General features: G+C 46.7%; 1 long non-coding RNA gene across 2 annotated transcripts; it reads left to right on the top strand.

Moving 5' to 3' along the window:
• Positions 1 to 25,992, top strand: LOC107034950 (uncharacterized). 2 transcript variants are annotated; one of them, XR_012067492.1, is made up of 3 exons: positions 1 to 234; positions 18,422 to 18,527; positions 25,477 to 25,992. It is a non-coding gene; the product is annotated as an uncharacterized lncRNA (long non-coding RNA). The 2 variants fall into 2 exon arrangements; XR_012067493.1 differs by lacking the exon at positions 1 to 234 and adding an exon at positions 17,501 to 17,590.
• The last annotated feature ends 1,995 nt before the right edge of the window (positions 25,993 to 27,987 follow it).

The following is a 27,987-nucleotide window of genomic DNA, read 5'->3' as shown; positions in this document are numbered from 1 at the left end:
TGTAGATTTTTCGGAGTTCGACTACTCCACAACTAACCCTTCCGTGGGGGCCGAATGGCTGTCCGGGTCAGTGGCGAGGCTGGGCGCAGTGGCTGCCGTGCAGGGTGACGGCGCTGTCTTCCTGTGAGCTCTCTCAGCCGTGTTGAGCCCTGGCCCAGTCACGAGTCTCCCTGGGCGCGTGTGGCAGCGCACCGTCAGTCGGACAGATGCAGTGCGGTTAATGTCGAGGCCGAGGTCTCTGAGCTTTCTTAGTGTCTCTTCCGGGGAAGTAAAGTGTGTCATGCCATTTGGGGATGTGTACCGCTAGGTATGACATCACACATGCTGTTTGGGTGCCTTTGATCTCTCTGATGTCTGAGCCTTTGCAGAGATTGTGGGTGAATGGGATATTTTATCTGAGTGGATTTTGTGAGCCATGGTACAAAGCCTCTTAGGCATTGTGTGCCTGTATGCCCGGGTGTGCATCTTCTGAGCTTTTGGAAATTTGAGTCCCTGGGTGTGAGATCTCTAGGTATCTGCAGTCCAGAGTATGAGGTCTCTGAGCTGTTTGTGATTCTGGATCCCAAGTTGTGATGTCTCTCAGCTTCTTTTGGGAGGGGTGCAGGGGGATGTTTGTGTTAAGGTGTAAAGTATCTGAGCTGTTTGGGGATCTGTAGGACTGTGAGCAAGAACACTCTGGCTTCATCATATTGTTTGGATTTGGCCCACTTCACCTTCATAAACTGATTATATTAAGATATATTCACCTTTTCCCTTTTGGTTTGTGCTTGAGCAGTTCAGTCCTAAAGCGACTAGGTGCTGCAAGGCAAGTCAAGTGTATGCATGTAGAGGCCTCCCAGCTTGGGGAGTCAGAGCCCAAGGCGGAAGGAGGATGTCCCTGGAGGTTGGGTGGGGAAAAGGTTGACTGGCCCAGGGACTCAAGCTGGAGCGGAGCGTGGAAGTCAAGGGCGGGGGATGGTTCAGCCCAGCGTGTGAGGAGGGCCTCTATGTGGAGGAGGGATGGCTAATATGCTTCGGGATTCATCAGCTCAGTAAGTGTATAAGGGTGGTGGGGGCGATGCCTGTCCCTTTTGGAAAAGGGAATTTCAAATATGGAAAGGAAGTAAACAAGAACAAATCCCGAGCTATTACAGTACTGAAATTAAAGTTCTCCATGAGAACTCTTGGGTTTCAATCAAGATGTGTGCATATGTGGGTCGATTGATAGATACAGATGTACGCCTGTATGTGTACACACATTAATCCCAAAATTTCTAGAAACGGCAACATCCCAGTGGCAATAAGTATACCTCCCCCTAGCTTCTAAATACCATTCTCCACAAAATGATGGGTTCCCAAGCTGGAGGAGGGTAAGGATAGATGAGCCTGCCTCAACTTGTCATGTAGTAATAAGGGAAAGTTCGAGGGATGATGGGAAGGTGTCAGAGGGACACAGATCCAGCTTGAAGGCACTCCCAGTGGAAAAACTGAGGACTCTTTTATATCTCTAGCTTTATTGAGCTATTATTGACATGTTACATGTAATTTTAAGTTATACAACTGTGATGATTTGATATACGTATATGTTGCAAAATGGTTACCACATTAAAGTTTGTTAACATTATCCCCTCACATCATTACCTGAAAAAATTTTTTTTATTTTGATAGCATTTCAGATCTACCCTCTTACCTTTCAATAGATAATACAGTACTAGTAATTACTGTCACCATGCTGTACATTGGATCCTCATATGTTAAGCATTTTGTAGCTGGAAGTTTGTACCCTTTGACCAGCATTTCCCCCAGCCCCTGGCAACCACCCTTCTAAACTATTTCTGTGAGTTTGACTTTTTTAGATTTCACTTATAGGGGAGAACATAGAATATTTGTCTTTCTCTCTCTGGCTTATTTCACTTAGCATAAAGCCCTCAAGGTCCATTCATGTTGCAAAAGGCAGAATTTCTGTCTTATGGCTGAATAATATTCCATTGTATATGTCACCACATTTTCTTTATCCATTCATCCCTCTGGGGACACTTAGATTGTTTATATATCTTGGTTGAAGCTGCATAGTAAATCTTAAAAGTTGCTGTTACTCCTCCAGTTTTGTTTTTCAGAATTACTTGGCTATTGTACTTCCTTTGCCTTTCCACAGCAATTTTATAATAGGTTAGTCTGTATGTAGAAAAAAATCCTGCTGGGATTTTTACTGGAATTGTATGAAATTGATAGATCTATTTGGGGTGTAGTGACATCCTAATTATATTGAATTTATCAACCCATGAACACAGTATGTGTCTCCATTTTGACAAGTCTTATATTTCTTCAGCATTTTGTAATTTTGAACATAGAGGTCTTGCTTCTGTTTCTCTAGGTTTCGGGAGAGGGGAAGAAGCTGTTATAAATGGTATGTGGGAGTCTTTTAAAGAAGTTTTGTTTTGTAATTGTTTATTGCTGGTACAGAGAAATACACCTGATTTTTTTTTTTTTGCGTTGAGCTTGTATCCTGCAACATTGTTAAAGTTGCTTATTAGTTATAGGAGTTTTTGTTAATAGATTTCATGGGATTTTCTATGTAGGGAATCTTGTCATCTGTGAATTGCAGCAGTTTGATGTCCTCCTTCCCAGTCTAAACCACTTCCTTTCCTTTCTTTCCTTACTAGAGTGGCTAAGACTTCTAGTACAATGTTGAATTCTAGCCGAGATAAGAGTGGCTATCCTCCTGGCCTTGTTCCTGATCTTAGGGAGAAAACATTTAGTCTTTCTCCATGAAGTAGGACAGAAAGTGCAGGTATTGTAGGTGCTGTGTATCAGGTTTTAAAAGCTCCCTTCTACTCCTGGTTGGCTGAGTGTTTTCTTCATGAATGGCTGTTGAATTTTGTCAGGTGCTTTCTCTGCATCAGTTGATACGATCATGGAGTTCTTTTTCTTTGGTATGCTGATATGGTGGATTGATTGATGGATTTTTGAATGCTGCACCAGCTTTGCATTTCTGGGATAAACCCCAGTAGATCATGATGTATTATTCTTTTAATATATTGAATTTGATTTGCTATTACTGTCTCTGTTTGATTCTGGTATCAAGGTAATGCTAATCTGATAAACTGATTCAACAAGTGGCCTTCTCTTCTACTTCCTTGAAGAGACCGTGTAGGGTTGCTGGTATTTCTTCTTACACGTTTGGTAGGATTTTCCAGGGATACCATCTGGGCCTGGAGGTTTCTTTCCTGTAAGTTTTTCAACTACAAATTTGATTTTTAAATAGATTCACGTCTATTCAGATGATCTGTTTAGTTTTGAATGAGCTTTGATAATTTGTTCCATTTCACCTAAATTGCCAAATGTAGGTATATAGAGTCATTCATAGGATTCTTGTCATTTCTGTGCGGTCTGTCTGTAGCCTGTTTCATGCCTGATGTTGGTAAGCTGTGTCTTTACTTGTCTTTTTTTTTTTTCTTTTGGTCTGTCTGTGTAGAAGTTGATGTAATGCTATTGACCTTTTCAAACAATCAGCTTTGGGTTTCATTATCTCTATTCTTTTTCTCATTTCTGTTCCAACCTCTATTTCTCTTATTCTCCTTGCTTTCAATTGATTTTGATTTTTTTTCTAGTTTCTTAACTAGAAGCTTTCATTACTGATTTGGGTTCTGTAGTCTTTCTACTACAAGCATTTGCTGCTGTACATTTAATGCTGGCACTGCTGCAGCTGCATCCTGCACATTTTGGTAGGTTGTTTTCTCATTTTCATTTTGTTCAAGATCGTTTCTAACGTCCCTTGATACTTGCCCTTTGGTCCATGGACTATTTAGAAGTGTGCGGTTTAATTTTTCTTGTGTTTGGAGATCTTCCTCTTCATTTTTTCTTACTTATTGGTAGTTTTTCTCTTTTGGTCAGACAACATTCTTTATATGATTTCAACTATTTTGCATTTGATAAGATTTGTGTTATGACCCAGCATATAGTGTACTTTAGGGAAACCTCCACATGGCATTGAAAAGAACGTAGTATAGCCTGCCTTGTTACGTGGAGGGTTCTGTGCTTGTGAGAACATCCAGTTAGTTCATGGTCATTCAGTTCATTTATGCATTCGAATTTGCTTTCTATTTTCAGTATATGTTCAGTATATTGCTGTGTTCAGTATATTACTGAGAGAGTCCAGCTACTGTTTGTACACTTGTTTCAGCTCTTTCAGCTCTGTCTGACTTGGTGCAGATTTCTCTAGGAAATTAGACCTCTAATGACCTCTTCATAGGATTTGTATAATGATGGGAAATCAAGTTGTCACTGGATGATTATAGAACATGAGTATATAATTTTTTATTGAGTGATAGTGGCTTTACAAGGCTGTGTCAGTTTCTGGCATACAGCACTATTTTTCAGTCATACATGAATATACATGTCTTCATTTTCATATTCTTGTTCCCCGTGAGGTACCCCAAGATCTTCTATCTATTTCCCTGTGTTATACAGTCTAAACTTGTTTATCTATTCTATATTTGCCTGTCAGTATCTACCAATCTCAAACTCCCAGTCTGTCCCTTCCCACCCACCTCCCCGCTGGCAACCACAAGTTTGTATTCTATGTCTGTGAATCGGTTTCTGTTTTATATTTAAGTTCATTGCTCTTTCTTTTTTTTTAGATTCCACCTATAATTGATATCATATGGTATTTTTCTTTGTCTTTCTGCCTTACTTCACTTCTCCAGGGACATCCATGTTGCTGCAAATGGCATTATGTTGTCTTTTAATGGCTGAATAGTATTCCACAGTATAAATATACCACCACTTCTTTATCCAGTCATCTGTCGATGGACATTTAGGCTGTTTCCATGTCTCGTCTGTTGTAAATAGTGCTGCTGTGAACATTGGGGTGCGGGAGTCTTTTTGAATTAGGGTTCCCTCTGGATGTATGCCCAGGAGTAGGATTACTGGGTCCTATGGTAAGTCTATTCCTAGTCTTTTGAGGAATCTCCATACTGTTTTCCACAGTGGCTGCACCAAACTGCATTCCCACCAACAGTGTAGGAGGGTTCCCTTTTCTCCACACCCTCTCTAGCATTTATCATCTGTGAACTTTTGTATGATGGCTATTCTGACTGGTGTGAGGTGATGAGTATATAAATGTTTAAAAACATTTCAGGTGAAATTTAAATGCCTAAGAACCTCATCATATGGCTTTTTTTCTTTCTGCTATTAGTTTTGTCAAGTGTAATTCTCCTTCATTAAATTCTGAAGATCTGAATGTGATGAAGATACGAGAATTGTTAATAGTCAAGCTTTCCTAGTAACACTTTATTTCTCGTGTAGTTTTCACACTGCCAGTTTTATTGTGTTCATTGTTTCTACCGCTGATGTCCGTGATTGACCTAACAAAAGGCTGATGGTAGTCATATTTTCTGAGCTGAATCGTGAGGAGATGGCCAATAGTGTTTTCAGGTGGAGAGCCTGAGGAAAGGGGCAGAAGGGAGAGAGGGTGGAGTGGGGGGTGGGGAAGGTGAGAATGTGGGGCTGGGGAAGGATACGGTAGAAGCAGAAACAGAAGTGAAGAGACACAAGAGGAAAAGCTCAGGCTCCTGGACTGTGTTTAGCCATGTCTTTATGCACATGTGTAATATAAGGGTCATCGGTTACTCACAGCAACACTGTGAGGTAAGCGTTTTTCATGTTATCATCCCTTTTTACAGATGACAAGGCTGAGACACGTAGAGGTTTACAGGTGAAGGAACTTACCCAGAGTCACCCAGCCAGCAAGGGCTGAGTCAGATTGGTACCCAGGCCAGAGAGAAACAGAGACATGGTGTCCGGCACCAAACTCTGGAACACACTGCAGCGTCCGGTGTCCCCTGGATCAAAAGGCAGGTGACTGTGTCCAGCAGCGTGAATCAGATCACACTGGGTCTCTTTATGGATTGAAGGTGACGTCTGTTCAGTGCATGAAAGACTGGGGTGTCATCTCCATATGCACACGTCACAGAGGACAGTTCCCCGTAGGTGTGAAGGTCTATCCTTATCTTTGCTCCTGCTGATGTCAGTCAACATCCTCATCCTTATGGAAAGTAGCGTATCCATAGTATAATGATAAACGGAGCAGTAGATACAACATTATGAAGGCATTACCTCCCCACCCACCTCATCGTTTTTAAAAATGCATAGAAAGAAACCTGGAAGACAAGAGACCACATATTAAGTGTTTTTCTCTTAAATGTGAAGTTCTAGGAAATTTCCAAACAACATTTATTATTCACTTTTTATTTTCTGTACTTCATTATTCCATAGCCAATTTTTCTATTCTAATTTTAAAATAGTCCTTCTGAAGACCCATTCTCTTAGGTATCTTGACGTTTCAGGATTTAATAAAAAAAATGTTTTTATATCTTTGCCAGGTGAAAAACCAGACAGCGCATTGAAAGCAGGAGAATGATCTTTTGTACAGTAGGTGGGGAGCGGCGGGGAGGGGAGCAGAGAGGTCCTGATAGAAGGTTAGATAAGTCTGCAAGTGTAAACGAGGCCACACAGGATAGAGGCCAAACCCAAATCACAACTAGCACTTCCCTACAGAGAGAGTGGTGTTCTATCCGCATAAGTATCCGTATTAGGACTTCTTAGGCCTTCGCTCTTTTTTGGCTCCCGTGGCTCGATGGGGCCACACGCAATACTTACAAGGAAGTCCTGCTTTGAGCCAGGCTGTGGATGAGGGTCGCACCCTCCCCTGCAGCACCGCCCCATTTGTGGGCCATCCGGAGCACTTTTCTTGATGTCTGGGAGCCTGCAGATTCAGAAGGGAAGAGAGGAAGAAGATACACAGTGCGGTAGGTAGGTCCAGCCCTCCCCCAGTAAATCCATACGCAGAGAGTGAGATGCAGGTGCAGTCATCAGTTGGGAAGGAGCAGAGCTGGATTGGGTGACTCAAGGAGGAAACGTGGAAGTGAATGCAAAGGGGAGAAAACACGTTAAGAGGGGTGAACGGCTACAGTTCCCATTTCTAGTACGAGGATAGGGTGCTCCATTATTGTTGGGAGAGGGCTCCCTGCTCTGAGCGCTGGCAGGGCCTCACTGCACTTGGTGATGAGCGTTCTGAGGACCCGCCATCAGCCCTAACTAGGGGGTGCTGAGCATGTGAAGCCAGGAAGGAGTCAGCCTTTACCACCGACAGACACAGAGAGCTTCTTAGGCCTGCTGAAGGTACTGCTGTGGCACCTCAGGGAAGCTCAAAGGTGCCCTGTAGCAAAACCACCAGTGCTTCCTCAGCCTCCTGAACCAGCTCAGGAAGGCTGCCCAGACACTACATACTGATCTGGATGTGCCTGGTGGTAGCGGTGTGTGTGTGTGTGTGTGTGTGTGTGTGTGTGTGTGTGAGTGAAATGAATATGATCTCTCTGTTTAATGGTTCACCAAGCTCCACCTGTGGTCAGGGCACTATGCTGGGTGTCTGGGGGATACGAAAAAAAGAAAAAGACACATCACTGCCTTCATGGAGTTTATGTGAAATCGTGAGACAATAGTGAATCTAACAGTCACACAAATAAACGTGAAAACTGCTGCTGTGATTGGTGAGAGCAGAGAGGCCCACCCCAGGGCTTCGGAGGAAATGACCTTAGCCAGATCTTTAGGGAAGTCTTCCCTGAAGAGACATGACTTGAGTTGAAATGTGAATGATGCCCAGGAGTTAACTAATCAAGAGGCTTCAGGAAGAGGGGACAGTCTAAGTGAAGTTTGGAAAATTGGAGGGTGTGAAAGAAGCCCAATAAGAGAGACAAGAGGAAGCTCTGCTTTCCATATGGCTAAAGAGGTGGGCAGGGGCTAGACCACGCCTCGACGTCCTTGTGTAGGAGTGTAGTCTTCGTGTAAAGTCAGGGACAGCTCTGCAACAGGAAGAGAGGGAGGGGAGAGGGAGACAGAGACCGGCACACTGAGCGGATGTGAGAGGCCACTTAGAAGGGAGGTTTCACAATCAGAAGCAGGGAGGCTTTGGACTAGAGCTGATGGGGTGGGCACAGGAAAAAGTGGAAACATCAAGTATTTGGGAAGTAAAATGGGCAGAACTCAGCAAGGATTTGGACTTGAGGTGAAGGAGAGGGAGTTGCAAAAATGGTTATGACTAAGTTTCTGTGTTTACTCATAGGAGTACGATGGAGTTGTCCATTGACATGGGAAATACCAGCAGACGGCCCAGTCTGCAAAGAATTCCGAAATAAGACGTATTTATGAGATCACGCTGTAGGTGGATACGGTAACCAGTATTTAAATATTTTACCTAAAAGTTCCTTTTCCTTTTTAAAAAAAAGTCAGAGGTATTGAGATAAAATTTCATACAATAAAAGTGAACCTTTTAAAGGACACAGTTTGTAGAGTTTTGACAAGCATATACAGTTGTGTAACCACCTCCACAATAAAAATACAGAAAAATATTCCCTTGTGCCATGTGCCATCAGACTCCTTCCTCCACTCCCATAGCCTGGAAACCACTGATAGATTTCTGTGCCTGAAGTTCTGTCTTTTCTAGAATTCCATTCACATGAAATCATATAATGCGGTAGGCTTCTAAACCGGCTGTTCTGGCTTGGCATGCTCGGCATGCATCCATGCTGCTGCGTGCATCAGTACTTCCTTTTTTCTTACCGTGTAGTATTGCTCTGTGTGGGTGTCCCTGTTTTTCTTTCATCCATTTACCGGTTGTTGAGTATTTGGGTTGTGTCTAGGTTTGCTTCATATGAATAAAAGTGCGGAGTGTTTGAGTATGGGTATTTTGACTTGCTTTCATCCCTCTTGGGTAGAATTGTCTAGGAATAGAATTCCTAGGTTGTATGGTAAATTTATGTATCTTTGAATCTAAACTGTGTCCTCTGGAGACAACAGACAGTTGGATCTTTTTTTTTTCTTTCATCCAGTCTGTCAACGTCTGCCTTGTGATTGGGTTATTTTATCTGTTCACGTTTCATGTTGATGCAGGCTGAAGCCTGCTGTTATACTTTTTTCCCCGTGTGTCTCGTGTGTTTTTGTTCTCTGGTTCATTTACTGCTTTCTTTTGCATTAGATGGATAGTTTCTAATGTAGCATTTTAACTTCTTTACTGATTTTTTTACTGTTTTTTAGGTTATTGCCTTAGCTGTTCCAGGGCTACCATAAGCATTTTAATTGATCACAGTCAGCTTCAGATGTATATGAATTCTAATGAGATAGAGAAACGTTACTCCTATGTTGGTCTCTTCCCATTTCCCTCTTTTCCTCGTATTGTTACGTATAGTACATCTATAACGGGTACATCCCATTAATATTCTTATCATTATTACATTATACGTAATGTTACATCTTTAGAAAGCTGGTATAAGACAGAATATCGAGTATATTTCTAACTTCTGTTATATTAACCTTCTTTGTCACTATTTCAGCTTCTTTTCATTTGTTCTTGTGGATTTGAGTCACCATCCAGATTTGTTTCCTTACCTCATAGTTTTGCTCCCAACCACCGCCTTTGTGCCGTTATTGGCAAATATATTACATTATATATGGTATTGTGACAACAGTCAATTATATGATGTTGTTTTATACAAATGCTTTTTATTTTCCTTATTCTATTATTTACTTTTTATTTCACTTTTTAACGCCGTTCTTGTGGTATGGTTCCTGTAGAGTAAAGTACACGTACTTCAGATATACAATGTGATGAAGTTTGATAGATGTGTAAACCAGAGAACCCACCATCACAGCCAAGACAGCGAACACTGCCATCACTCCCCAACAAGTGAAAATTTCAAATTCTCCATTTATCGCTTCCCACACCCTTTACCCTCTGGTGACCATAAGTTTGTTCTCTATGTTTGTGAGTCTGTTTCTGTTTTGTAGGTAAGTTCATTTGTGTCCTTTTTTTCTTTTAGATTCCACATATAAGCCATATTACATGGTATTCTTATTTCTCTTTCTGTCTTCACTTAGTATGACATTCTCCAGGTCCATCCATGTTGCTGCAAATGGCATTATTTTATTCTTCTTCATGGCTGAGTAGTATTCCATCGTAGAAATACACCACAACTTCTTTATGCAGTCATCTGTCCATGGAGTTTTAGGTTATTTCCATGTCTTGGCTATGGTAAATCGTGGTGCCGTGAATATCAGGATGCATGTGTCTTTTCAAATTATGTTTTCTCCTGGATATATGCCCAGGAGTGGGATTGCTGGATCATGTGGTAAGTCTAATTTTAGTTTTTAAAGGAAATCTCCACACTGTTCTCCATGATGGCTGCACTAAACTACATTCCCACCAACAGTGAAGGAGGGTTCCTTTTTCTCCACAGCCTCTCCAGCATTTGTCACTTGTGGACATTTTAATAATGGCCATTCTGACTGGTGTGAGGTAGTATCTCATTGTAGTTTTGATTTGCATTTCTCTGACAATTGGTGATGTACAACTGCTTTTTACATACGGGACGAAAAGAGTAAAAATGTGTATTCATAAAGTTATTTGCACTTCTATAATTACCTTCACCTGTGCTCTTTGGTTTTTCATGGGGATGCGAATTAACATCTGGACGCACTCACTGCAGCCTGAGGAACTTCTTGAGTTCTCCTTGTGAGCCAGTTCTGCTAGGAACATAATTCCTGACTTTTTGTTTTTCTGGGAATGCCTTTATTTTGCTTTCATTTCTGTTCCTTTAAACCACTTAATTGTGGTATGCTTGACACGTAAAAAGCCGTACATATTGCATATGTACTTCTCCATGAGTTTGGGAATATGTATACACCTGTGAAATCGTCACCACCATTGATAGACGAAACTGAATTGTATTTCTGTACGCTAGCAGTGAACACTCCAAATAAGTGATGAAGAAAACAATTCCAGTTGTAATATGATGAAAAGAACATGTACTTAGGAGTTAATTGAACCAAAGAGGTGTAGGAGTTGTACACTGAAAATTACAAAACACAGTTAGTAGAAATTAAAGAAAGCATAAGTAAATGGGAAGACATTCTGTGTTCATGAACTGTTAAGATGGCAGTGTTCCTCAAAGTGATCCAGACATTCTGCATAATCCCTATTGATATTCTACCTGCCGTTTGTTAGACGTTGAGAGGCTGATCCTGAACTTCATATAGAAATTCCAGGGACCCAGAATAGCTTAAACAACCTTACCAATGAAAACCAAAGTTGGAGGACTCATACAGTCCAATCTCAAAACGTATAACAAAGCTCTGGTTAACAAGACAGTGTGGTACTGGCGTGAAGGTAGACATGTAGATCAGTGGAATAGAATCGAGAGTCAGGGACTCAGTCCATGTATCTGTGATGAGTGACTTTTTGACAACAGTGCCAAAAGAACTGAATGGCAAAGAACACTCTTTAGTAAGCCAGAAAGAGAAAGAAAAATACCATGTGAGATCGCTCATATCTGGAATCTTAACAACAACAACAAAAAGAACATAAATACAAACCAGAAACAGACTCATGCAGATAGAATACAAACTTGTGGTTGCCATGTGGGAGTGGCGTGGGAAGGGATAGACTGGGGGTTTGAAATTTGTAGATGCTGACAGGCACGTGTAGAATAGATAAACAAGATTACACTGTATAGCACATGGAAATATATACAGATCTTGTGGTAGGTCACGGCGAAAAAGAATGCGACAATGAATATATGTATGTGCATGTATAACTGAAAACTTGCAGTCTATACCGGAAATTGACACAACATTGTAAACTGACTATAACTCAATTTAAAAAAATAAAACAGTCTTTTTAGCAAATGGTACCAAGACAACTGGATATCCACATGCAAGAGACTGAATTTGCCTTCCAGCCTCATACTGCCAGACACAATTACTCAAAGTGGATCAGAATCCAAATGGAAGTGCTAACACAATAAAGCTCCTGGAAGAGAGTATAGGAGTCAATCTTTACGACTTTGGTTTAGGCAGTGGATTTTGATGTGACACTAAAAGCACAGGTAATAAAGGAAAACTTAGGTAAAAGAGACTTCAGCAAGAAATGTGCTTTCCAGGGTACCATCCTAAAGTGAAAACACAACTCAGAGAATGTGGGAAAGTATTTGTAATTCATATTTCTGATAGTAACCACGACCCAGAAAGTATAAAGGACTCTTAGAAGCTAATAATAAAAGACCAAGAACCCAATTAACAATGCACTCAGCAGCTGAATAGACGTTTCTATAAAACATACACAGATGTTCAGTAAGGACATGAAAAGATGCTTGAAAATATTAGTCATAGGGAAGCCAAGATGGAAAACAATGAATTACAACATGGTACCCGCTAGTAAGGATATGATTTTTAAAATGTAAGTAACAAGTGTCTGGGAAGATGTGGGAAAGTTTAAATCCTCAGTGGCAGGGTGTATAGCTCAGTGGTAGAGTGCATGCTTACTTAGCATGGACGAGGTTCTGGATTCAATTCCCAGAAATGCCATAAAATTTTTTTTAATTCTTAGACATTGCTGGTGGGAATGCAGAATGTTGCAGCTGCTGTGGAAAACAGGTTGACAGTTCCTCAAAGTTACACACACAGTTGCCATGCGACTCAGCCATTCTATGCCTAAGTATGTCCCAAATTGTGTGAAAACATAAATTCACATAAAAACTTTTGCGTACAGATGTTCCTGGCAGCATGAATCAACAATCAAAGAGTGCAAGCAGCCCAAACGCCAACCAGCTAATGAATACAGTTTGAAATACAGTGGTATATCCGTATAATAGAATATTATTCAGCCATCAAAAAGAACAGAGGACTGATACATGCTACGACATGGATCAATCTTGAACACATGAAGCAAAGTGAAAGAAGGCAGACACACAAGGCCGCCTAGTGCAAGATTCTGTTTTTATGACATGTCCAGAGTAGGCATCTCCATAAAGACGAAAGCAGGTTAGTGAGTGCCAGGGGCCGGTGGGAGGGGACGTTGCGGAGAGACTGCTCACGTTCTGCGATTATGCATTGGGGTTGGTTGCACAGCATGGTGAATATGGTAAAAAACCATTCAAAGGGTGAGTGTGCTACATGCATGACAGTTGAATAAAAAAATTTTTTAAAGAAAGGGATGTACCTTGGGATATATTTTGGGCCATTTTGGGAAATAGAGTCAGCCACACCAGAAGGAGTAATAAGCACTCCAGATCTTGCCTCCATCAGTTTGATCACCAGATGCGACCACTGGAGTCAGTTTAGGTGTTTCCCTCTATTCCGTGTTTTCTGCATGGAAAAACATCACGTAGACACACGCACCCAGACGCTGGTGAGTAGGAGTACTTCTCGCTTCTCATTTAGAAACTTCTCTGGCCAGTCAAAGTGGTTCCCCTCATTGTCTTTCACAGCTAGTGGTGCTCCGTGGTATAATATGAACACTTCATCTCTCACTTACCCTTCCACTGGTCAATGCCTATTACTGGACATTTAGCACTCCCCCCACCCCCAGAAATTTGCTGCTGTCACTGTACACACAGCTCTCTGCAGGTGTGAATATTTCTTTAAGACACTATAGCAGTGGAACTGCTGGTCCAAACAATCCTTTGGCTAAACAGACATCTCTCGAGTCCCGACTGGGTGCCTCACACTATTCTAAATGTGGAGGGACATTGCAGAATACGACTGACACGTGTCCCTCTTTTCATGAAGCTGAGAGTGGGTGCAGGATGGAATTTAAATTTTGATGGATGCTGCCACAGAGCCGTGCGAAGGTGTTTTCCGGACTCACACTTGCCTCAGTGGGGCAGGGGAATGAATGTCCCTTTGCTGGCACCCAGTGCCATTCGTGTGGTGACGGCTCTAGGCAGGTGGCTGGACTCCAAAGAGCTTCGGGTCTGCAGCTGGAATGATGGGCATGTGAGGAAGTGAGCTTCTCGGCGGCCACACCCTCAGTTGTGAGATGACAAAGTTTCTTTGACACAGGATGGCAGGTGTCTGACCCTTTGGTGGCTCTGCCTACCGAGTGTGTCATCTCTGACCTGGCTGTAAGTCTGTGTGCCAGGGATTGAGGCTGCTGGAGCTTTGGGAGTTTATGGTGTCTCAGGCTGTGAACGTTGGGCTTGGTGGGATTTGGGGTACCACAGTCTGAGGTCTCTTCGATGCTGGCTGCACGTAACGTTGTGAGCGCGCTCTCCACCTCCACGGCACCAGTGCTCTGAGCTGTTTGTGTGTGTCTGTGCCCGGGAGTGTGAGCTCTGTGATTGTGTGGCTTCTGTGTCCAGGCTGTGAGGCCTGGGAGCTATTGGGTTTCTGCATTGCAGGCTATGAAGTTGCTAAAATGCATGTAGACCTGTCATGTCTGAGCTGATTTTGTGTCTCTGGCCTCATCGATCGAGCCCGTAGGAGTTTCAGTTCACTGGATTGTTTGGTGGTGTGTGTCCAATGCAGTGAGGTCCCCTCTCTGCTGTTTTGTGGGTCTGTAACTGAGCTTAGCATGTCATTGATGTCTCTGGGGTTTTGTGACTCATAGTGTGCAGTCCCTGGGGTATTTGTGAGCCTGTATTCAGAGTATGATGCTGCAGAGCTGGCGGGAGACTGGGGTCCCAGAGTGAGGTCTGCTCTGTCTTTGGTTCTATGTTCCAGAGGTTGAAACCTCTGAGTCCCTGGGGCGTTTTATGCCGATTGAGAGACTGTCATTTGCCAGAGTTCCGACATGAGGTGTTGCGACCTCTTCCTGATGTTTCAGTCCGACAGTTTTCCAGAAGGAAAGGGAGAGGTTGATTGATCTGAGTTGAGTTGACTGTGGACTCGTCCACTGCCACTCCCATCAGGAGGACATGGAACACACCTGGGGCAAGTCACCTGACTGTTGGGGAAAGGGATGTAAAACTTCCCCTTGCTTTGCAAACATAAAGAAAAGCCTGACAAGTGAAAGTAAGAGGAGAAGGAAGTACTGCAGCTGCTGAAACCGAAGCATTTCACACTAGCACACCCAAATTAATCGAAAATTGTGAACTTGTAAGTGTTTCACAAACAGCAATAATTTATTTTTCATTAGCCTGTCGAGAATCAAATTCAGGTCTAAAGTAAAGCCTCAACGTTGAAAATGTCTAACTTCCTTTCAAGTTAGGCGTTTGAAAGTTGAAATAAAGCCCGGTGACTCCTGAGTCCCAGATCACGGAGCTGCCGGGCAGGAGGCGTGGTGGAGATGGACGCGGGCCCAGTGTGAGGCCCTGTCCCAAGGGAGAGGAGACACGACCCGACCCGCACGGGACTCACAGCCTAGTGGGGGAGGCACCCCTGTTGCTGCAGGCAGCAAATATTCATCGAGGGCTTTCTGCGTGCCAAGCACTGCTCCCCACGTGGGACCCATGGCAACAGAAATCCCCGCCCCGGACTTTACGGTCCCTGAAGGGGAAGGGGTAGGCGGCAGGCGTAAAGCCTCATCATAACAACTGAGGAAGTTGTACAGTGCCGTAGAAGGTGATGGTGCTGTGGCCAGAAAACAATGCAAACCCTGGGACGGGGCCTGGTAATGTGAGGAGCTAGCGGGAGAGCTGCAGGTTAGACCGCTGACCAGAGCCACCAGGGTAGGCTTCATGGGGGAGGTGACATTTTGACAAAGACGTGAAGGGGAAAGGAGTGAGCAAAGCAGACAGCTGAGGTCAGGACGTTGCAGACAGAGGGGACAGTTGGGGAAAGTGCCACAGGCAGAGGCTGCCAGACAGTGCAGACTCCACCAGGAGGCCGGGCAGCTGAAGACAGGGAGTGAGAGGCAAACGGAATGCGGGGATGAGATCCTGCATCTGCTTGGTCGGCTGACCGGAAAGGACCACCAGGGGTCACAGATGCTGAAGGACAGGCCTGTGCCAGGCTGCGGAGGGAGGCAGAGGAGGGACACGGGGAAGAGCAGGCGGCGTTGAGGCAGGGTAAGCGAGGAGCTCGGAGGGCAGCAGAGGGGCAGCTACGAGTGAGGCTGACGGCCTCACCTGGACGCCACATGCCCTCCCTACGTGCATTCACGGCCCCGTCTCCATGGACACCTGTGCCCTGGGCACGGCATCACACACCTCAGTAGCAGGCTGAGCTCATTCAACAGTCCATCGATTGGACTCCGGCCACTTGGTACTTGGTAAATGTTCGGTGTGCTGACTGGTGCTCCAGGTATCTGGGCCCAAGGTGCACTGTGAGGCCAGAACTGCGGCTGATGGGGCAACGGACTGACCCACATGTGTGTGATGAACGTTGCCGCCTCTTTTATTAGGAGTTTCCGGAATTAGGGACGGTATGAAAGATGCAGCCCTCCACCCCTCTGAGGGTAGAGAATCTTACTCCCCAGATGTCTTATTTATGCCGCTGTCCTCTGTCATTTTTAACACAGAGATAACTGGTCCAAGACGAGCAACCGTTTATTGACCAAATACCTAGGGTCAAGGTCCTTAGATCATTGAAGAACCATGTTTTAAGCTCCACCCGGACACTACACCTCAGGTACTGTGGCCAGCCTGGGGATGCAGGGATGATGTGGGCTGGAACCCGCAAGCAGCGGGACGCCACCTGCTGTGTGAGGAGAGCTATGGCAGGATTTAAGTCATAGACCCTAGGAGCACAGCAGAGCGCAGGTGACTCCTCCCAAAGTGTGAAAAAGTTCACTCGCGGGGGAGGAAGTGTGGAGGTTTGGTCAGGACACCCTTCTCAGGGGTGGGGAGGTTCTTGAGGTAGGACGTTCGTCCGCATCTTACAGGCACACAAGCTGCAGGACACAGACACGAAGACGGGTAGAGGCAGACTTCTGTTCCCAGTCTGTGGGGCTGCAGACCACCCGGCAGCTGGGTCATGTCCAGAGTTCTCATTGCAGCCCCAAAGCACTTCCTCTGCTCCTGCTCGCCTCTGGATCCCTAATATCTGGGGAACAGACCGAGACTGGGGGCGACATACCTAGGGGTCGGGGCTGATTGCAAAAGCCTATCCCGTATGGCAAAGTGCCTCCTGCAGGGGAAGTTCCAGTCCTGCCTGGCTGTTGGCTCTGAGGCAAGGCTTTCCTGCCGGTGGTCTCTGGTTTTTGGCTTCAGGGCAGCTCCTCTGAAGGCAGATACAGATGGTCTTAGAACCTTTCAGGGTGGCTTTACCCTGCTGGGTGCCTGCATTTCACAGGTGGACGTGGTATTGGGACAGCGATGACCCTCCCGTCCTGGAACAGTGTCTGCATCTCGGCAACTGAAACACAAGCCAAGTGTGTTGTGACAGCAAAGAAGCCTGGCTGTGGAGTCAGGCAGAACCGAGGCATGACTCCCAGATCCACTCTTTACTGCACCAGCGACCTAACCTCTTTCAGCTTCTTCCCTTGTCCATAGAAACTGGGCGCTGACACTTAACCTGCCTGGGATTTGGGGAAATGAAACCATATATGCCCAGCTGACATGAGCTCAATACCTAGGCTCCAGGCAGAGCCGTTGACCCTGTGACCCGTGTTAGGGACACAGTAGTGCGGAGGGAGGGAAGCATGCCAGGGGCCCTGGGAGTCCACTCCGCCCTCTGCCTGGGGTAGGCGGTGGGGTAGTGCTGGTGGAGCTGGTGCCGCTCCCATCCTTTTTCTTGTCTTTACAGCCCAAAGGCACAGACTTCATTTCATAGTTGGATGTGCTCTGCTCAGAGGAGTCGTAGTGAATGAAGTGAATCATCACTGTTGAGTCTGTAGCAGGTACAGCCAGCTGTGGGTGCACTCTCTCCACTCGATCTGATAGGAGCTGGCCGTTTCCTCCAGGGGTTGACGGCCCCTGGCGGGGACATCTAAGGAGTAGCCCGAAGGCACTTAGAGGGTCCCCCATACTGAAGAGGCAGCTGAGCCTTGTCTCTTTGATGACCACAGGGACCAGGACATCACACCCCTTGCAGGGGAGGAGGATACAGCTCAAATGGTAGAGCATGTGCTTAGCGTTGCACGAGGTCCTGAGTTCAATCCCCAGTGCCTCCTCTAAAAATAAATAAACCTAATTACCTCTCCCTGTCCAAAAACAGAAAAACAAAAAACCCTTGCAAAGGGACAAGCATTTAATATATTGTCCTAACAGAGTACTCAGACTATCAGCTATAGTGGAGAATAATGACAGTCCCATGGGTAGGGCAGTTGAAGGCCTGTTCCATTTACAGGGTCACAGACACCATAAAGTTACAGACTTTTCCCCAGATTTGGGCTGATTCTCTCCTCACTGTGAAGCAGGTGGTCTCCCTGGATCCCTTTATGCAGTTTTTTTTTTTAAAAACTGCAGCCCAGTTCCAAACTCCATATTCAGATGCAACAGTGGGCCCACATAAAATGAGAGGAGAGCTTTGCTGTCTGTATCTGCCTGTTCTTAGCAAGGAAGCCTTTCCCAGAAACACTCGGCCATCAGATTGCATTTCAAACCAGCTCATTGTGAACCGGAGTAGAACGCGTGTCCATCTGGGAAACGAATGATGAAATCTCCATCACGTTCCGTTCGGTAAGAGTATAAATCTGTTAACTGTGACTTTTCCTCCACGGCCTCCCCAGGTAAAACGGACATTCTCTACCTAACCGGACAGTGGAACCCAAGAAGGAACCACGCAGATGAGGAGGAAGGAAGGGCATGCCAGATGGAGGGAAGACCACGTGCGAGGTTGTGAAATCTGCAGCTGGGCGTGGGGTGGCTGGGGGAGGGAGGGCGAGTGTGAACACCCCGGCCACATGATGAGCACAGAGATTCTGGGTGGCGGGAGTATCAAGTAGGAGTTGGAGCAGAAGGAGGGAGTCTGGTGAAGATCAGGCCTTTGGGGACAGGCAAGGCTTGCTGTGCCCAGTCTGGGAGGCTGCAAGTCTTCCTAAGAGCAGCAGGCAGCCCCCACCGAGTTTTGAGCAGGGGTGGCCTCCCCAGGTTGGGGCTTAAGACAGGTTCCTCACGCTGTGGGCTAGAGAATGGGCGACAAAGGATCCGGGTTGCTGGTGCTCCCCTAGGAGGGAGAGGAGGGTCAGCTGGACCAGGGCATTCACTGTTGTGACAGAGAGAAGTGTCAAGATCTTCCATAGGAAGACCTAGGAGGCAGAAAGGAGGGGCTCCGTGATTGAGCAGCTGGTGAGACAGAGGCAGTGATCAAGGATGGCTTTAAGGATCTCTAGCCTAAGCAGCTGGGGAGAAGGCTGCCTTTCACTGACTTAGGCAACAACAGTAGAGGAGGTGCAGATGAGGGGAGGGAGCAGTTGGGGGGAATGAGTTACTTTGGACATGGTGAGAATTTCTTTCTGTGGGACTGAACCGCATATTACCTGAATGACCTAGAGGACCTGACCTATCCTCTCTGTGCCCAAAACACCTCCTCAGTGATGGGGGAATGATACCGATCGTTAAGGAAAATGACTACTTTCTGTTTCATTTCTTTAGTCTAGGAGAATGTTCTCCTTTCCCACAGCAGAGTGCCGTTTAACTGTCAGGCACTCCCTCGGCAAAAGCAGACTTCTCCACTTCTCCACGTGACTGCCTGCTTTTACGTATCTGCTTTGTGTCTTTTCACCTTGCTGCGTGTATCGCCAACGCTAAAGGAACCATAAGTAAATTCAAATAGCAAGTGCTTATTATCACACGCATGCGGTATGGCAATCCATCAGCGTGGCTACCAGAGAAACAGCCCCCTTCAGACCCCCCAGGCTCGCTCCTGTAGCCCCTCACTCCCTGCAGGGTGTAGGCATCGGGCCCTGGGGAGCAAGGTTTTCTAACACTTCTCTTCCTTGTGAAGTCATCTCTGGTGTCCCAGAGGTTGTCCAGCACTTGATGAGTGCAGTCTCCCTGCGGGCCTGTCATGCGACTGGGGAAGGCTGTATTTCAGGAGGGGATTGGGGTGGATATGTGTTTCTGGAAACCATCAGTGTAGCTGCCTAGCAGGGAGGGGATGAGGGCACAGATTCCTAGATTTGAATCAAGGCCCCACCGCTCACTCCATCTGTGACTCTGGGCAGGTTACTTAACCTCTCTGCAGCTCAGTTTCCTCAAGTGTAAGATGCGAATGATGATCCTATTCTGGGTGAATGACTCATTTTTGCCTCCTTCATTTAGATCATGAAAATACTGCCTTTTTATACCTAGAAAGGGCTGCTCAAGTGTCAACAGGTTGGGGGGGAAAGGCGGGCCAGTGTGGCAGGTGGCAAAAGAATTCACCAAAGACAAAGAAAAGTTTCCAAGACAAGGAAAGTTTAATAGATTCACTGCTGTAACAACAGTGCGCCACACAGATGAGAGGTGCCTTGGGGAGCGCCCAGGGTGAACGTGCAGGATCTTTTATTGGGGGCAAGGGGCTGTGAACACAAGGGGTAGAGGGCTGTACGATCAGTTCGTGCACAGGTACCCGACTGGTTGTCAGTGAGGTGAGACTTGCCATGGGCAAATCTGAATAACGGGATTTAGGCCTCTGCAGTGAGGCCTGTCCAGCTAGGGTACTGGGAGATGAGCCATTTCCTGGCAGCCGTTAGTTTTGTCAGGGCAAACACGCATCAAGGAAGATGTTTTTATCTTATGCAAGTGCAGGTACGCAGAGGGTCCTGAAGTGGGGAGTGGGGGTTAAGGATGCCAGTCAGCTCCAGGCATTCAGAGAGCCCAGGAGTGAGGGTGTTTTATGGTCTTCAGTGTGACTTTAGAGAGCTCCAGCCAGCTCCGCATAGTCATCTAGGTCCAAAAGGGAATCTCTGCTCATAGACTCCCCTGCTTGGACAGGCGTGAATGATGCCTGGCTCATTTTTACAACGCTAACGAGGTTGAACTTCACCCGAGCCCTGAAAAAGCCACAGTAAAGAAACGTCTGTTGATGTGTTCCCGAAATGGCTGACCGCAAAGGACCACCCTTCTCCTCATGATTTAGATAAGGCTTCCCAACAGTCAGGCGGGTGACTCCTGAGCTTACCAGCTGTGGGGCAAGGACTTTCTCCTTTTCCTGAAAGGTTGGACACAGACCCTGCAGCTCCCTGTTTTTTGTCTCATGAACGGTAAGTGACAGGAAAAGTCAGTCCTCCTGAGACTAGCCAGACACAAAGATAAACGTGTCCTGTTCAGCTGAGTGAGACTTCCCCTGACGCGTCCCCACCTACAGATGCCCCCGGTGTACCTTGTCTGCTGCTCCCGGTGCAGTACAAGGCAAAACCGCCCCGCTGCCACCGTCCGCTGTTCAGATCTGGGGTGCTCTCTGGATTGCACCAGGAACTATAGTCAGCCTCTTTATTGGTTTGTTTTTTGTCTTTTGTCTTTCCGAGTGTGATGTGCAAAATGACTGTCAGGAAAAAGTCCAGTAAAGTACCTGCTGCTCACGTGGGCAGGCAGTAACACGCAAATGGCCAGGCAGGCAGGGAGGAGCCTCTCTTTTCCATCCTTGTACCCCGCGCCCATGTGCACCTTCTTTGACGGTCACTTCGGCCACCCGGAAACTCCCTGTGACTCCAGAAGGGATCCTGTCTTCCAGTCCTGAGGTTCTGGGAGCCGCGCCCTGGTGCAAGGCCTTGAGGGGAAGGCTTCTTGGAGAGGATTCCAACCCAACACCTGCAACCCAGCTACCCCTGCCCCTGGGGAGTAAGCCACTCCCCGTCAGGCCCCTCCAGGCTTCCTTGCTGTCCACTGCAGCCCAGGGGCTGCCAGAGAAGAACCTGCCTCTGCAGGAGGTGTCTATTCCTGTGACAAGGGGTGCAGGCCCGCAGGCTCCTCCTACCCTGAGGCCTGGAGGGGATGGCGGGGTGGGGGTGAGGGGGTGGGGAACCTCTCTAGGACCCCGGAGGACACTCCTCTCAGTGGTCTTGGCCCTTCTATTCCCGGAAACTACACTTTACTGCCTAGGCTAAGGATGGGAGGCCGTGAACTGGCGGAGGGATGTCAGGAACCTGAACCTGAGAAAGAACGTTCCAGGGACAGAGAGACACCAATGCACACACTGAGAGAGAGAGGTCTCCCTAGGACGGGGCAAGTGTGCCTTAGTGTCACAGGACCAAAATCCTCCGGTCAGGGGGGATCCGTGCTGCACTCTAGCTGAGAGCCGCTGTTATTCTCTTCAGCATCAGAATTGTTCTCTGACAGTCTGTGTACAGTGTATCTCTCGGTTAGGGGTTCCCATTTTTAAGCCGAGAGTGATGATATTGAAACTTCCTGTGGACCTTGGTCGACCCCCAAGATAACTGGACTAGAATCAGTGTTCAGCGGGTTCAAAAATAGCCTGTTTCCTTGGCACCCCCTCCCTCCCCACCTCATCTCCCACCTCAGGACTTTAGACGACGTAATTGAAGTGTTTTCAAGGAAAACTGTTTCCTGTATTGAAATTGCACGAGAAATTCTTTCTAGAGAACGTGTGAGGGAGAGGTCTTGCTGTGTCGTAGGAATAGACTTGCTTGTAAGAGGCTCCGCGGTTCCTGCTCTGGTGTGCAGTTATTTTGACAACTTGTATCACGTAGCCGGACAGCAGCAGTGAAGAATAATTAGAAAAGGAAGGCATGTTTGCTTGTCCAGTTTGCAGGAGTACAGCCGGCCCTAGAAAGCAGACATCGGCTGTGATCAGACATTTGGGTTCATGATTAGTTAGTTAGGGGTTTCCATTTGCATTTCCAATAAGACTTGCTTACATGGACATACCCCTATTGGATGTATTAGATATGTGTTTTGGGGGTGGATGTGTTGCTAATCTTTTTTTTTTTCAAAAATAGAGAAGGAAGGGCTTTGCTTGCCTGAGTCTCTTAGGGCACCAGCAATAGAGAAAGAGGATTAAAAGAAAGGGTTTCCACAATTTAAGGAGCACGGCGTCAACAACTCCCTACCAAAGGGGCCGTGTCTCCTACCTAGAAGGCCTTGTCACTCAGTGACATGTTTTATGAATGGTTGTTTTAGGGAAGCAACGGTTCTACTGTTTTTAGTTGGATATTGGCTGCACTTAAAACTGTACTTGAGATTGCGTGAAACACATAAGTAAAACTGGAGACTGCAGAGATCCATTTCGTGTACCCAGCACGTGGGTGCAATACTAACTCAAGGTAAATGTTCAGTTTGGGCAGGGCCCATGTGCATGGCAAGGAAGAGCTCTGTTTATACAGCGGAGAGGTCTGATGTGCTAAAAGGTAATCTATACTTTGGTCAGCAGATTATTTATGAATTTAAGGAGGAAGGCAAGCCAAGGTCATGTATGAGGTGATGAATGCAGATAAAAAGGGGTGACAACAAGGAGGGAGGGAGTAGCTCAAGAGCTAGAGCGCCTGCTTAGCATATTCAAGGTCCTGGGTTCAATCCACAGTATCCCCTCGGAAACCAAATATGCAAACTTAAATACTTCCCCCCCCCCCGGACAATAGATGAAACAATTCTTTTTAAAGTGTGACAACATTAAGAGGGAGAGATTGTTCATATGTGGAATCTAAAAAACAAAAACAAAGCATAAATACAGGACAGAAATAGACTCATGGACAGAGAATACAGACTTGTGGTTCCGGGGGGTGGGTAGAGGGTGGGAAGGGATAGACTGGGATTTCAAAATTGTAGAATAGATAAACAAGATTACACTGTATAGCACAGGGAAATATACACAAAATGTTATGATAAATCACAGAGAAAAAAATGTGACAATGAGTGTGTATATGTCCATGAATGACTGAAAAATTGTGCTGAACATGCTGAACACTGGAATTTGACACAACACTGTAAAATGATTATGAATCAATAAAAAAATGTAAAAAAAAAAAAGAAGAAGAGGGAGAGATTGGTGTAATGAATAGTGCAGAGAACTTTGTGTTTTAGCAGACGTATGCAAAAAATGGTCACCACCACCACCTAGCTGTGTCACCTTGAGTGACTTGCTTACCCTCTCTGATCCTCAGTTATCTCATCTGCTAATGGGGACAATAATACTAGATAGTATTCCAGCCCCAGGCGAAGCTGTTCCTGACCAGCTGCGCTCCGGGCTCTGCTCTGTGTCCCAGCATCCCCTGGCTCACGCCCGCCACAACTCTCCTGACGCTTGTGTCACCACTGTCTTCAGGAGGGCTCCCTGCCCACTGGACTGCGAGCTCTCTGAGGACCGTTTTCCTGCAGGGAACATTCCTGTGTGCACAAAGTCTGCCAAAGCCCAGGTCCTGGAGCCTGGTGCCCCGCAGGCGCTCAGAACCCGATAAATCCTGTGAGTGACGATGGGGCGAGGTGCTCGCACAGAGTAGCGTATCTGCCGTGATGCCACCAATATGTTTGTTGGAAACAAAATATTGGAAATGAGTGGCTAGAACACATCTCTCGGCTTCAATTTCTGTTGATCCAGGCGGGTGGTTTCCTTTGTCTCCACACTGTGAAGAAGCTTCTCGTACCAGTGCAACAGCCCCTGGCCCCCCTTAGCAGAGCACACGGCTGTTATAGCAGCTGTTTCTCAACGGAAAACGTGTATTGTCAGTGAGCAGACACCGAAAAGCCTCTGCTTAAATTTCTGTTCCTTCAAGAACAGAGGTGAGGGACATCGGGACTTCTCTCCTAGTCTTTCCTGCCTGGAATCTCTGCATCGTTCCTGGGCGTTCCATGGCCGGGGAGACGGTGGGTGGCTGTCCTTAACTCCTGTGTAACGGCTCCCGTGATGCATGTGGTTACTCTCACACCCTGATGTCTGTCTCTTCTCCCTACCTTGTTATTGGTGAGATATGCGGTGTCTCTGTAGCGTGAATGCCTTGTTGGTGTCCATGTGCTTCCGTGCCATGTTATTGGCTGGCTGCCCCCGGGAAGAGCACCGGGTCTGGTGGAATGCATGCGTGCTAGACTGAGGCCCTGCTTTGAGGATCTGAGGCCACACTCAGTGTGGAGAAGTGAATGCAGACCTGGAACTCTGGGAATCACGACTGTATTGTATTTTTTGTGTCGGCTACTGTGACCTGATGAGCTACGTGTAGGTAAATGCTCTCCTGCTCCCAAACATTGAGTATTGCCCCTTGAAAGAAGTTCTGACGGGTTGCATCATTATCCACAGCAAGTAAATATACGTATAGAAGGAAACTAGCTTCAGAATTCAGGTTTGTTCATCCAGATTGTTTTGTTCTCTGTCAGCTCTGAGATCGGTACCTGTAAATCCCAGAGCAGCAGGTCTGAGTTAATCATGAGGTGCTCTCACTGTGCAGATATGGAACGGGAGGGCAGGGGGCTCCAGAGAACACAATTCAGCAGTCAGTTTGTGGCCCTGCAGCAGGACCAGCCTTCATATCATCCAGATGGAGAGGACGGAGGGAGTCCTCCGGCCCGCGGAGTCTTGGAAGCAGGGCCCGCTGTCCACAGCAGGTGGTCCTGCAGGAGCTGCTGGGGGCCGTGGCTTAGGGGCTCCACGGGACTGTCCTCGGCGCCTGGCGACCCTGAGTCAGAGCGTGTGCGTAGCCGTTTCCTGCCTGCTGTGTGAGAACCAGAGAGCTCGTCACTGAGTTATTCAAGGGTCGTCTTGGGAGTTAGACATGTGCCCCGTCATGTCAGGAGGCAGGAATAATGAAATCGACTTGCTTCCCACACTCAGAGGCCAAGGATGTGTACCTGGCAAGTGCCCACGCAGTTCTTCTGACCTGAAAATAAGTTCTACTCTCTGTCACTGTGCTTCTAGGTATCCCCAGAGCTGTATTACTGCTGAAACCTAGGAGACTTTCCCTGACTGAAGTGGCTGAAGACAGGTACCTGTATTGGACTCTGAACTTGTGATCTCATCAGAGAGCTTGGGAGCTCAAGTGACCGGCCAGGCTTTCCTCCCAGCTCGAGGGGAGGAGGTAAGGCAAGTAGGGCTTTTCTTCCAGAACCTCCAAGGCCTGAATTCAGATGGTCATTTGGGGTGTGTTTAGCAGGGGTAACGTGGCATTTCCCTTTCATTGGTCCTGATCATAGTAGGTATCAGGCAATATTCTGTCATTTGTACATATCACCTTCTTTAATCCCCTCCTGCCGGCCCATCACTTAGCAAGATTTCAATCCCACCTGATGACGTGGGAAAGCAGAGAACAGAGATGTAAGGAGACTTGCTCAAGGTCACACGGGCCATGAGTGGAGGAGTGACACACGACCTAGGCATCCTGGACTCAGAGCCTACACGCTTTCTTTTTTTTTTTTTTAATTAAAATTGACCTACGATAGTATATTCGTTTCAGTTGCACAACAAAGTGATGTGATATGTTTATACGTTAGGAAATGAATACCACGATAAGTTCGGTTACCATCTTGTCACCATGCAGACTTCTTGCAGTATTATTGACTATTTTCCGTGTGTGTACGTTACACCCCCGGGGCTTGTTTGTCGTACAACTGGAAGTTTGTACCTCTTAATCCCTTTCCCCTATTTATTTCTCTCCTCCTCCCACCCTCTTCCCCTCTGCCGACGACCAGGCTGCTTGCTGTATCTCTGGGTCTGTTTCTGTGTCCGCTTCTTTTCTTTCTAGGTTCCGCGTATAAGTGAAATCATACTGCATTTGTCTTTGATTTTTTCCAATTAGCGTAACGCCCTCTTGATCCCTCAATCTTGTCGCAAACGGCGAGATTTCATTCTCCTCTAAGGCTGAGTAGTGTTCCGTTGTATGTCTACACCACTCCTTTATGCATTCATCTGTCGACGGGGACCTAGGTTGCTTCTGTACCTTGGTTATGGTAAATAACGCTGCAGTGAACATTGGGGGGCATGCATCTTTCCTGATTTGTGTGCTGCTTTCCTTCAGACAAAAGCCCAGGACTGGAACTGCTGCTTCATGTGATAGTTCTAGTTTTAAGTTTTTGAGGAAACCCCATACTGTTTTCAGAGTTATCTCTGCACCATTGTTTGAAGAGACTGTCTTTTCCCTACTGTATATTCTCGGCTCCTTTGTTGTAGATCAGTTGACCACATAAGTGCAGACCGATTTGTCAGAGCCCACAGCGTTAGCCGTCACCAACTGTAACCTCCGTACCGGCTGGGGTGACATGCAACGAGCCGGTGACATCGCTGTGTGTTCAGAGCTGGTGGCACCAAGTCTGGGTGAGGTACATCATCAGCCCTGCCCACAGTGCACTGGGGCGGGGATGACCCTCCCCGCCTGGCACGGGTTCTCCCGGTTGGTGACGTGGTGGGCTCCCTGCAACAGCCAACCCGGGGCAATCCTGCCAACCACAGCTAACCCTTCAGCCAGTCGTGAAGGTTCCACTGTATCCTTGACACCCCCTACTCTGTGCTAGGCTGGCCGTTGAGGTGGGAACGTGAGGAGGAGTTGCAGAACCAGTCCCTGCCCTCGGGAGTCGAGTCTTTAATCAGAGAGAGATGTGACACCCGTAGATGTGGTGGAGAGCATGTCATCGAGCCCCTGTGAGGCTGGGTTGCCAGCAGACGAGACGAGTGAGAGGATCAGGGTGGGAGGAAGTGGACAACACCAGGGTAGGGGGGTTATTTGCGGAGGCCGGTCCTAACTGCAGGATTCCCCACGGCCTACAGGAGGGCGCAGGGAGAATGCGTGGGCAGGTGTCTGAGGGACTCAGCGCATCCGCACCTCAAGGTCTTTGTCCCCATGCCCGTGTGTGAGGTGTAGGAGATCTGAGGGTCACGTCTGAGGCAGCACGCTATCCCAATTTACAGAGTAGGAGCCGGAATCCAGTGAGGTCCAGAGACGTGCCCCGTGTCAAATTCTAGGCCAGAGACCGAGCCACAGGCACCGAGAGACAAGAAATATTGGTATGGAGTCAGCGTAAAGTACAAGGGCCAAATAGCAAATCTGAATGTACCTGTAGCAAGAAAAGAGATCCAATCATTCAACTCAAAACCTCCCCACAAAAGGAAGCCCTGGCTTTGTCGGTGAGCTCTGTCAAATGGTTAAGGAAGAAACAATACGCTTCCTCCACAGACTCTTCCAGACTAGAGGAGGGACCGTTTCCTAACTCGTCCTAGAACAACGTTACCCTGCTGCCAATACCAGAAGTGACATCACAAAGAAAGAACAGACCAGTATTGGTCATGGATAGCGAGACATAAATCCTCAACGAAAGGTTAGCAAACCAAATCCAGCAACATTCACAAAGGGCTATGCAATATAATCAGTCGAGCTCTATCCCAGGATTGCAATATTGGTTTAACGTTCAACTTCCGTTAAGGTAACCACCACCTTGA

The sequence above is a fragment of the Vicugna pacos genome, chromosome X, assembly GCF_048564905.1.
Source record: "Vicugna pacos chromosome X, VicPac4, whole genome shotgun sequence".
Taxonomy (NCBI): Eukaryota; Metazoa; Chordata; class Mammalia; order Artiodactyla; family Camelidae; genus Vicugna; species Vicugna pacos.
This window is presented reverse-complemented; position numbering and strand designations above follow the sequence as displayed.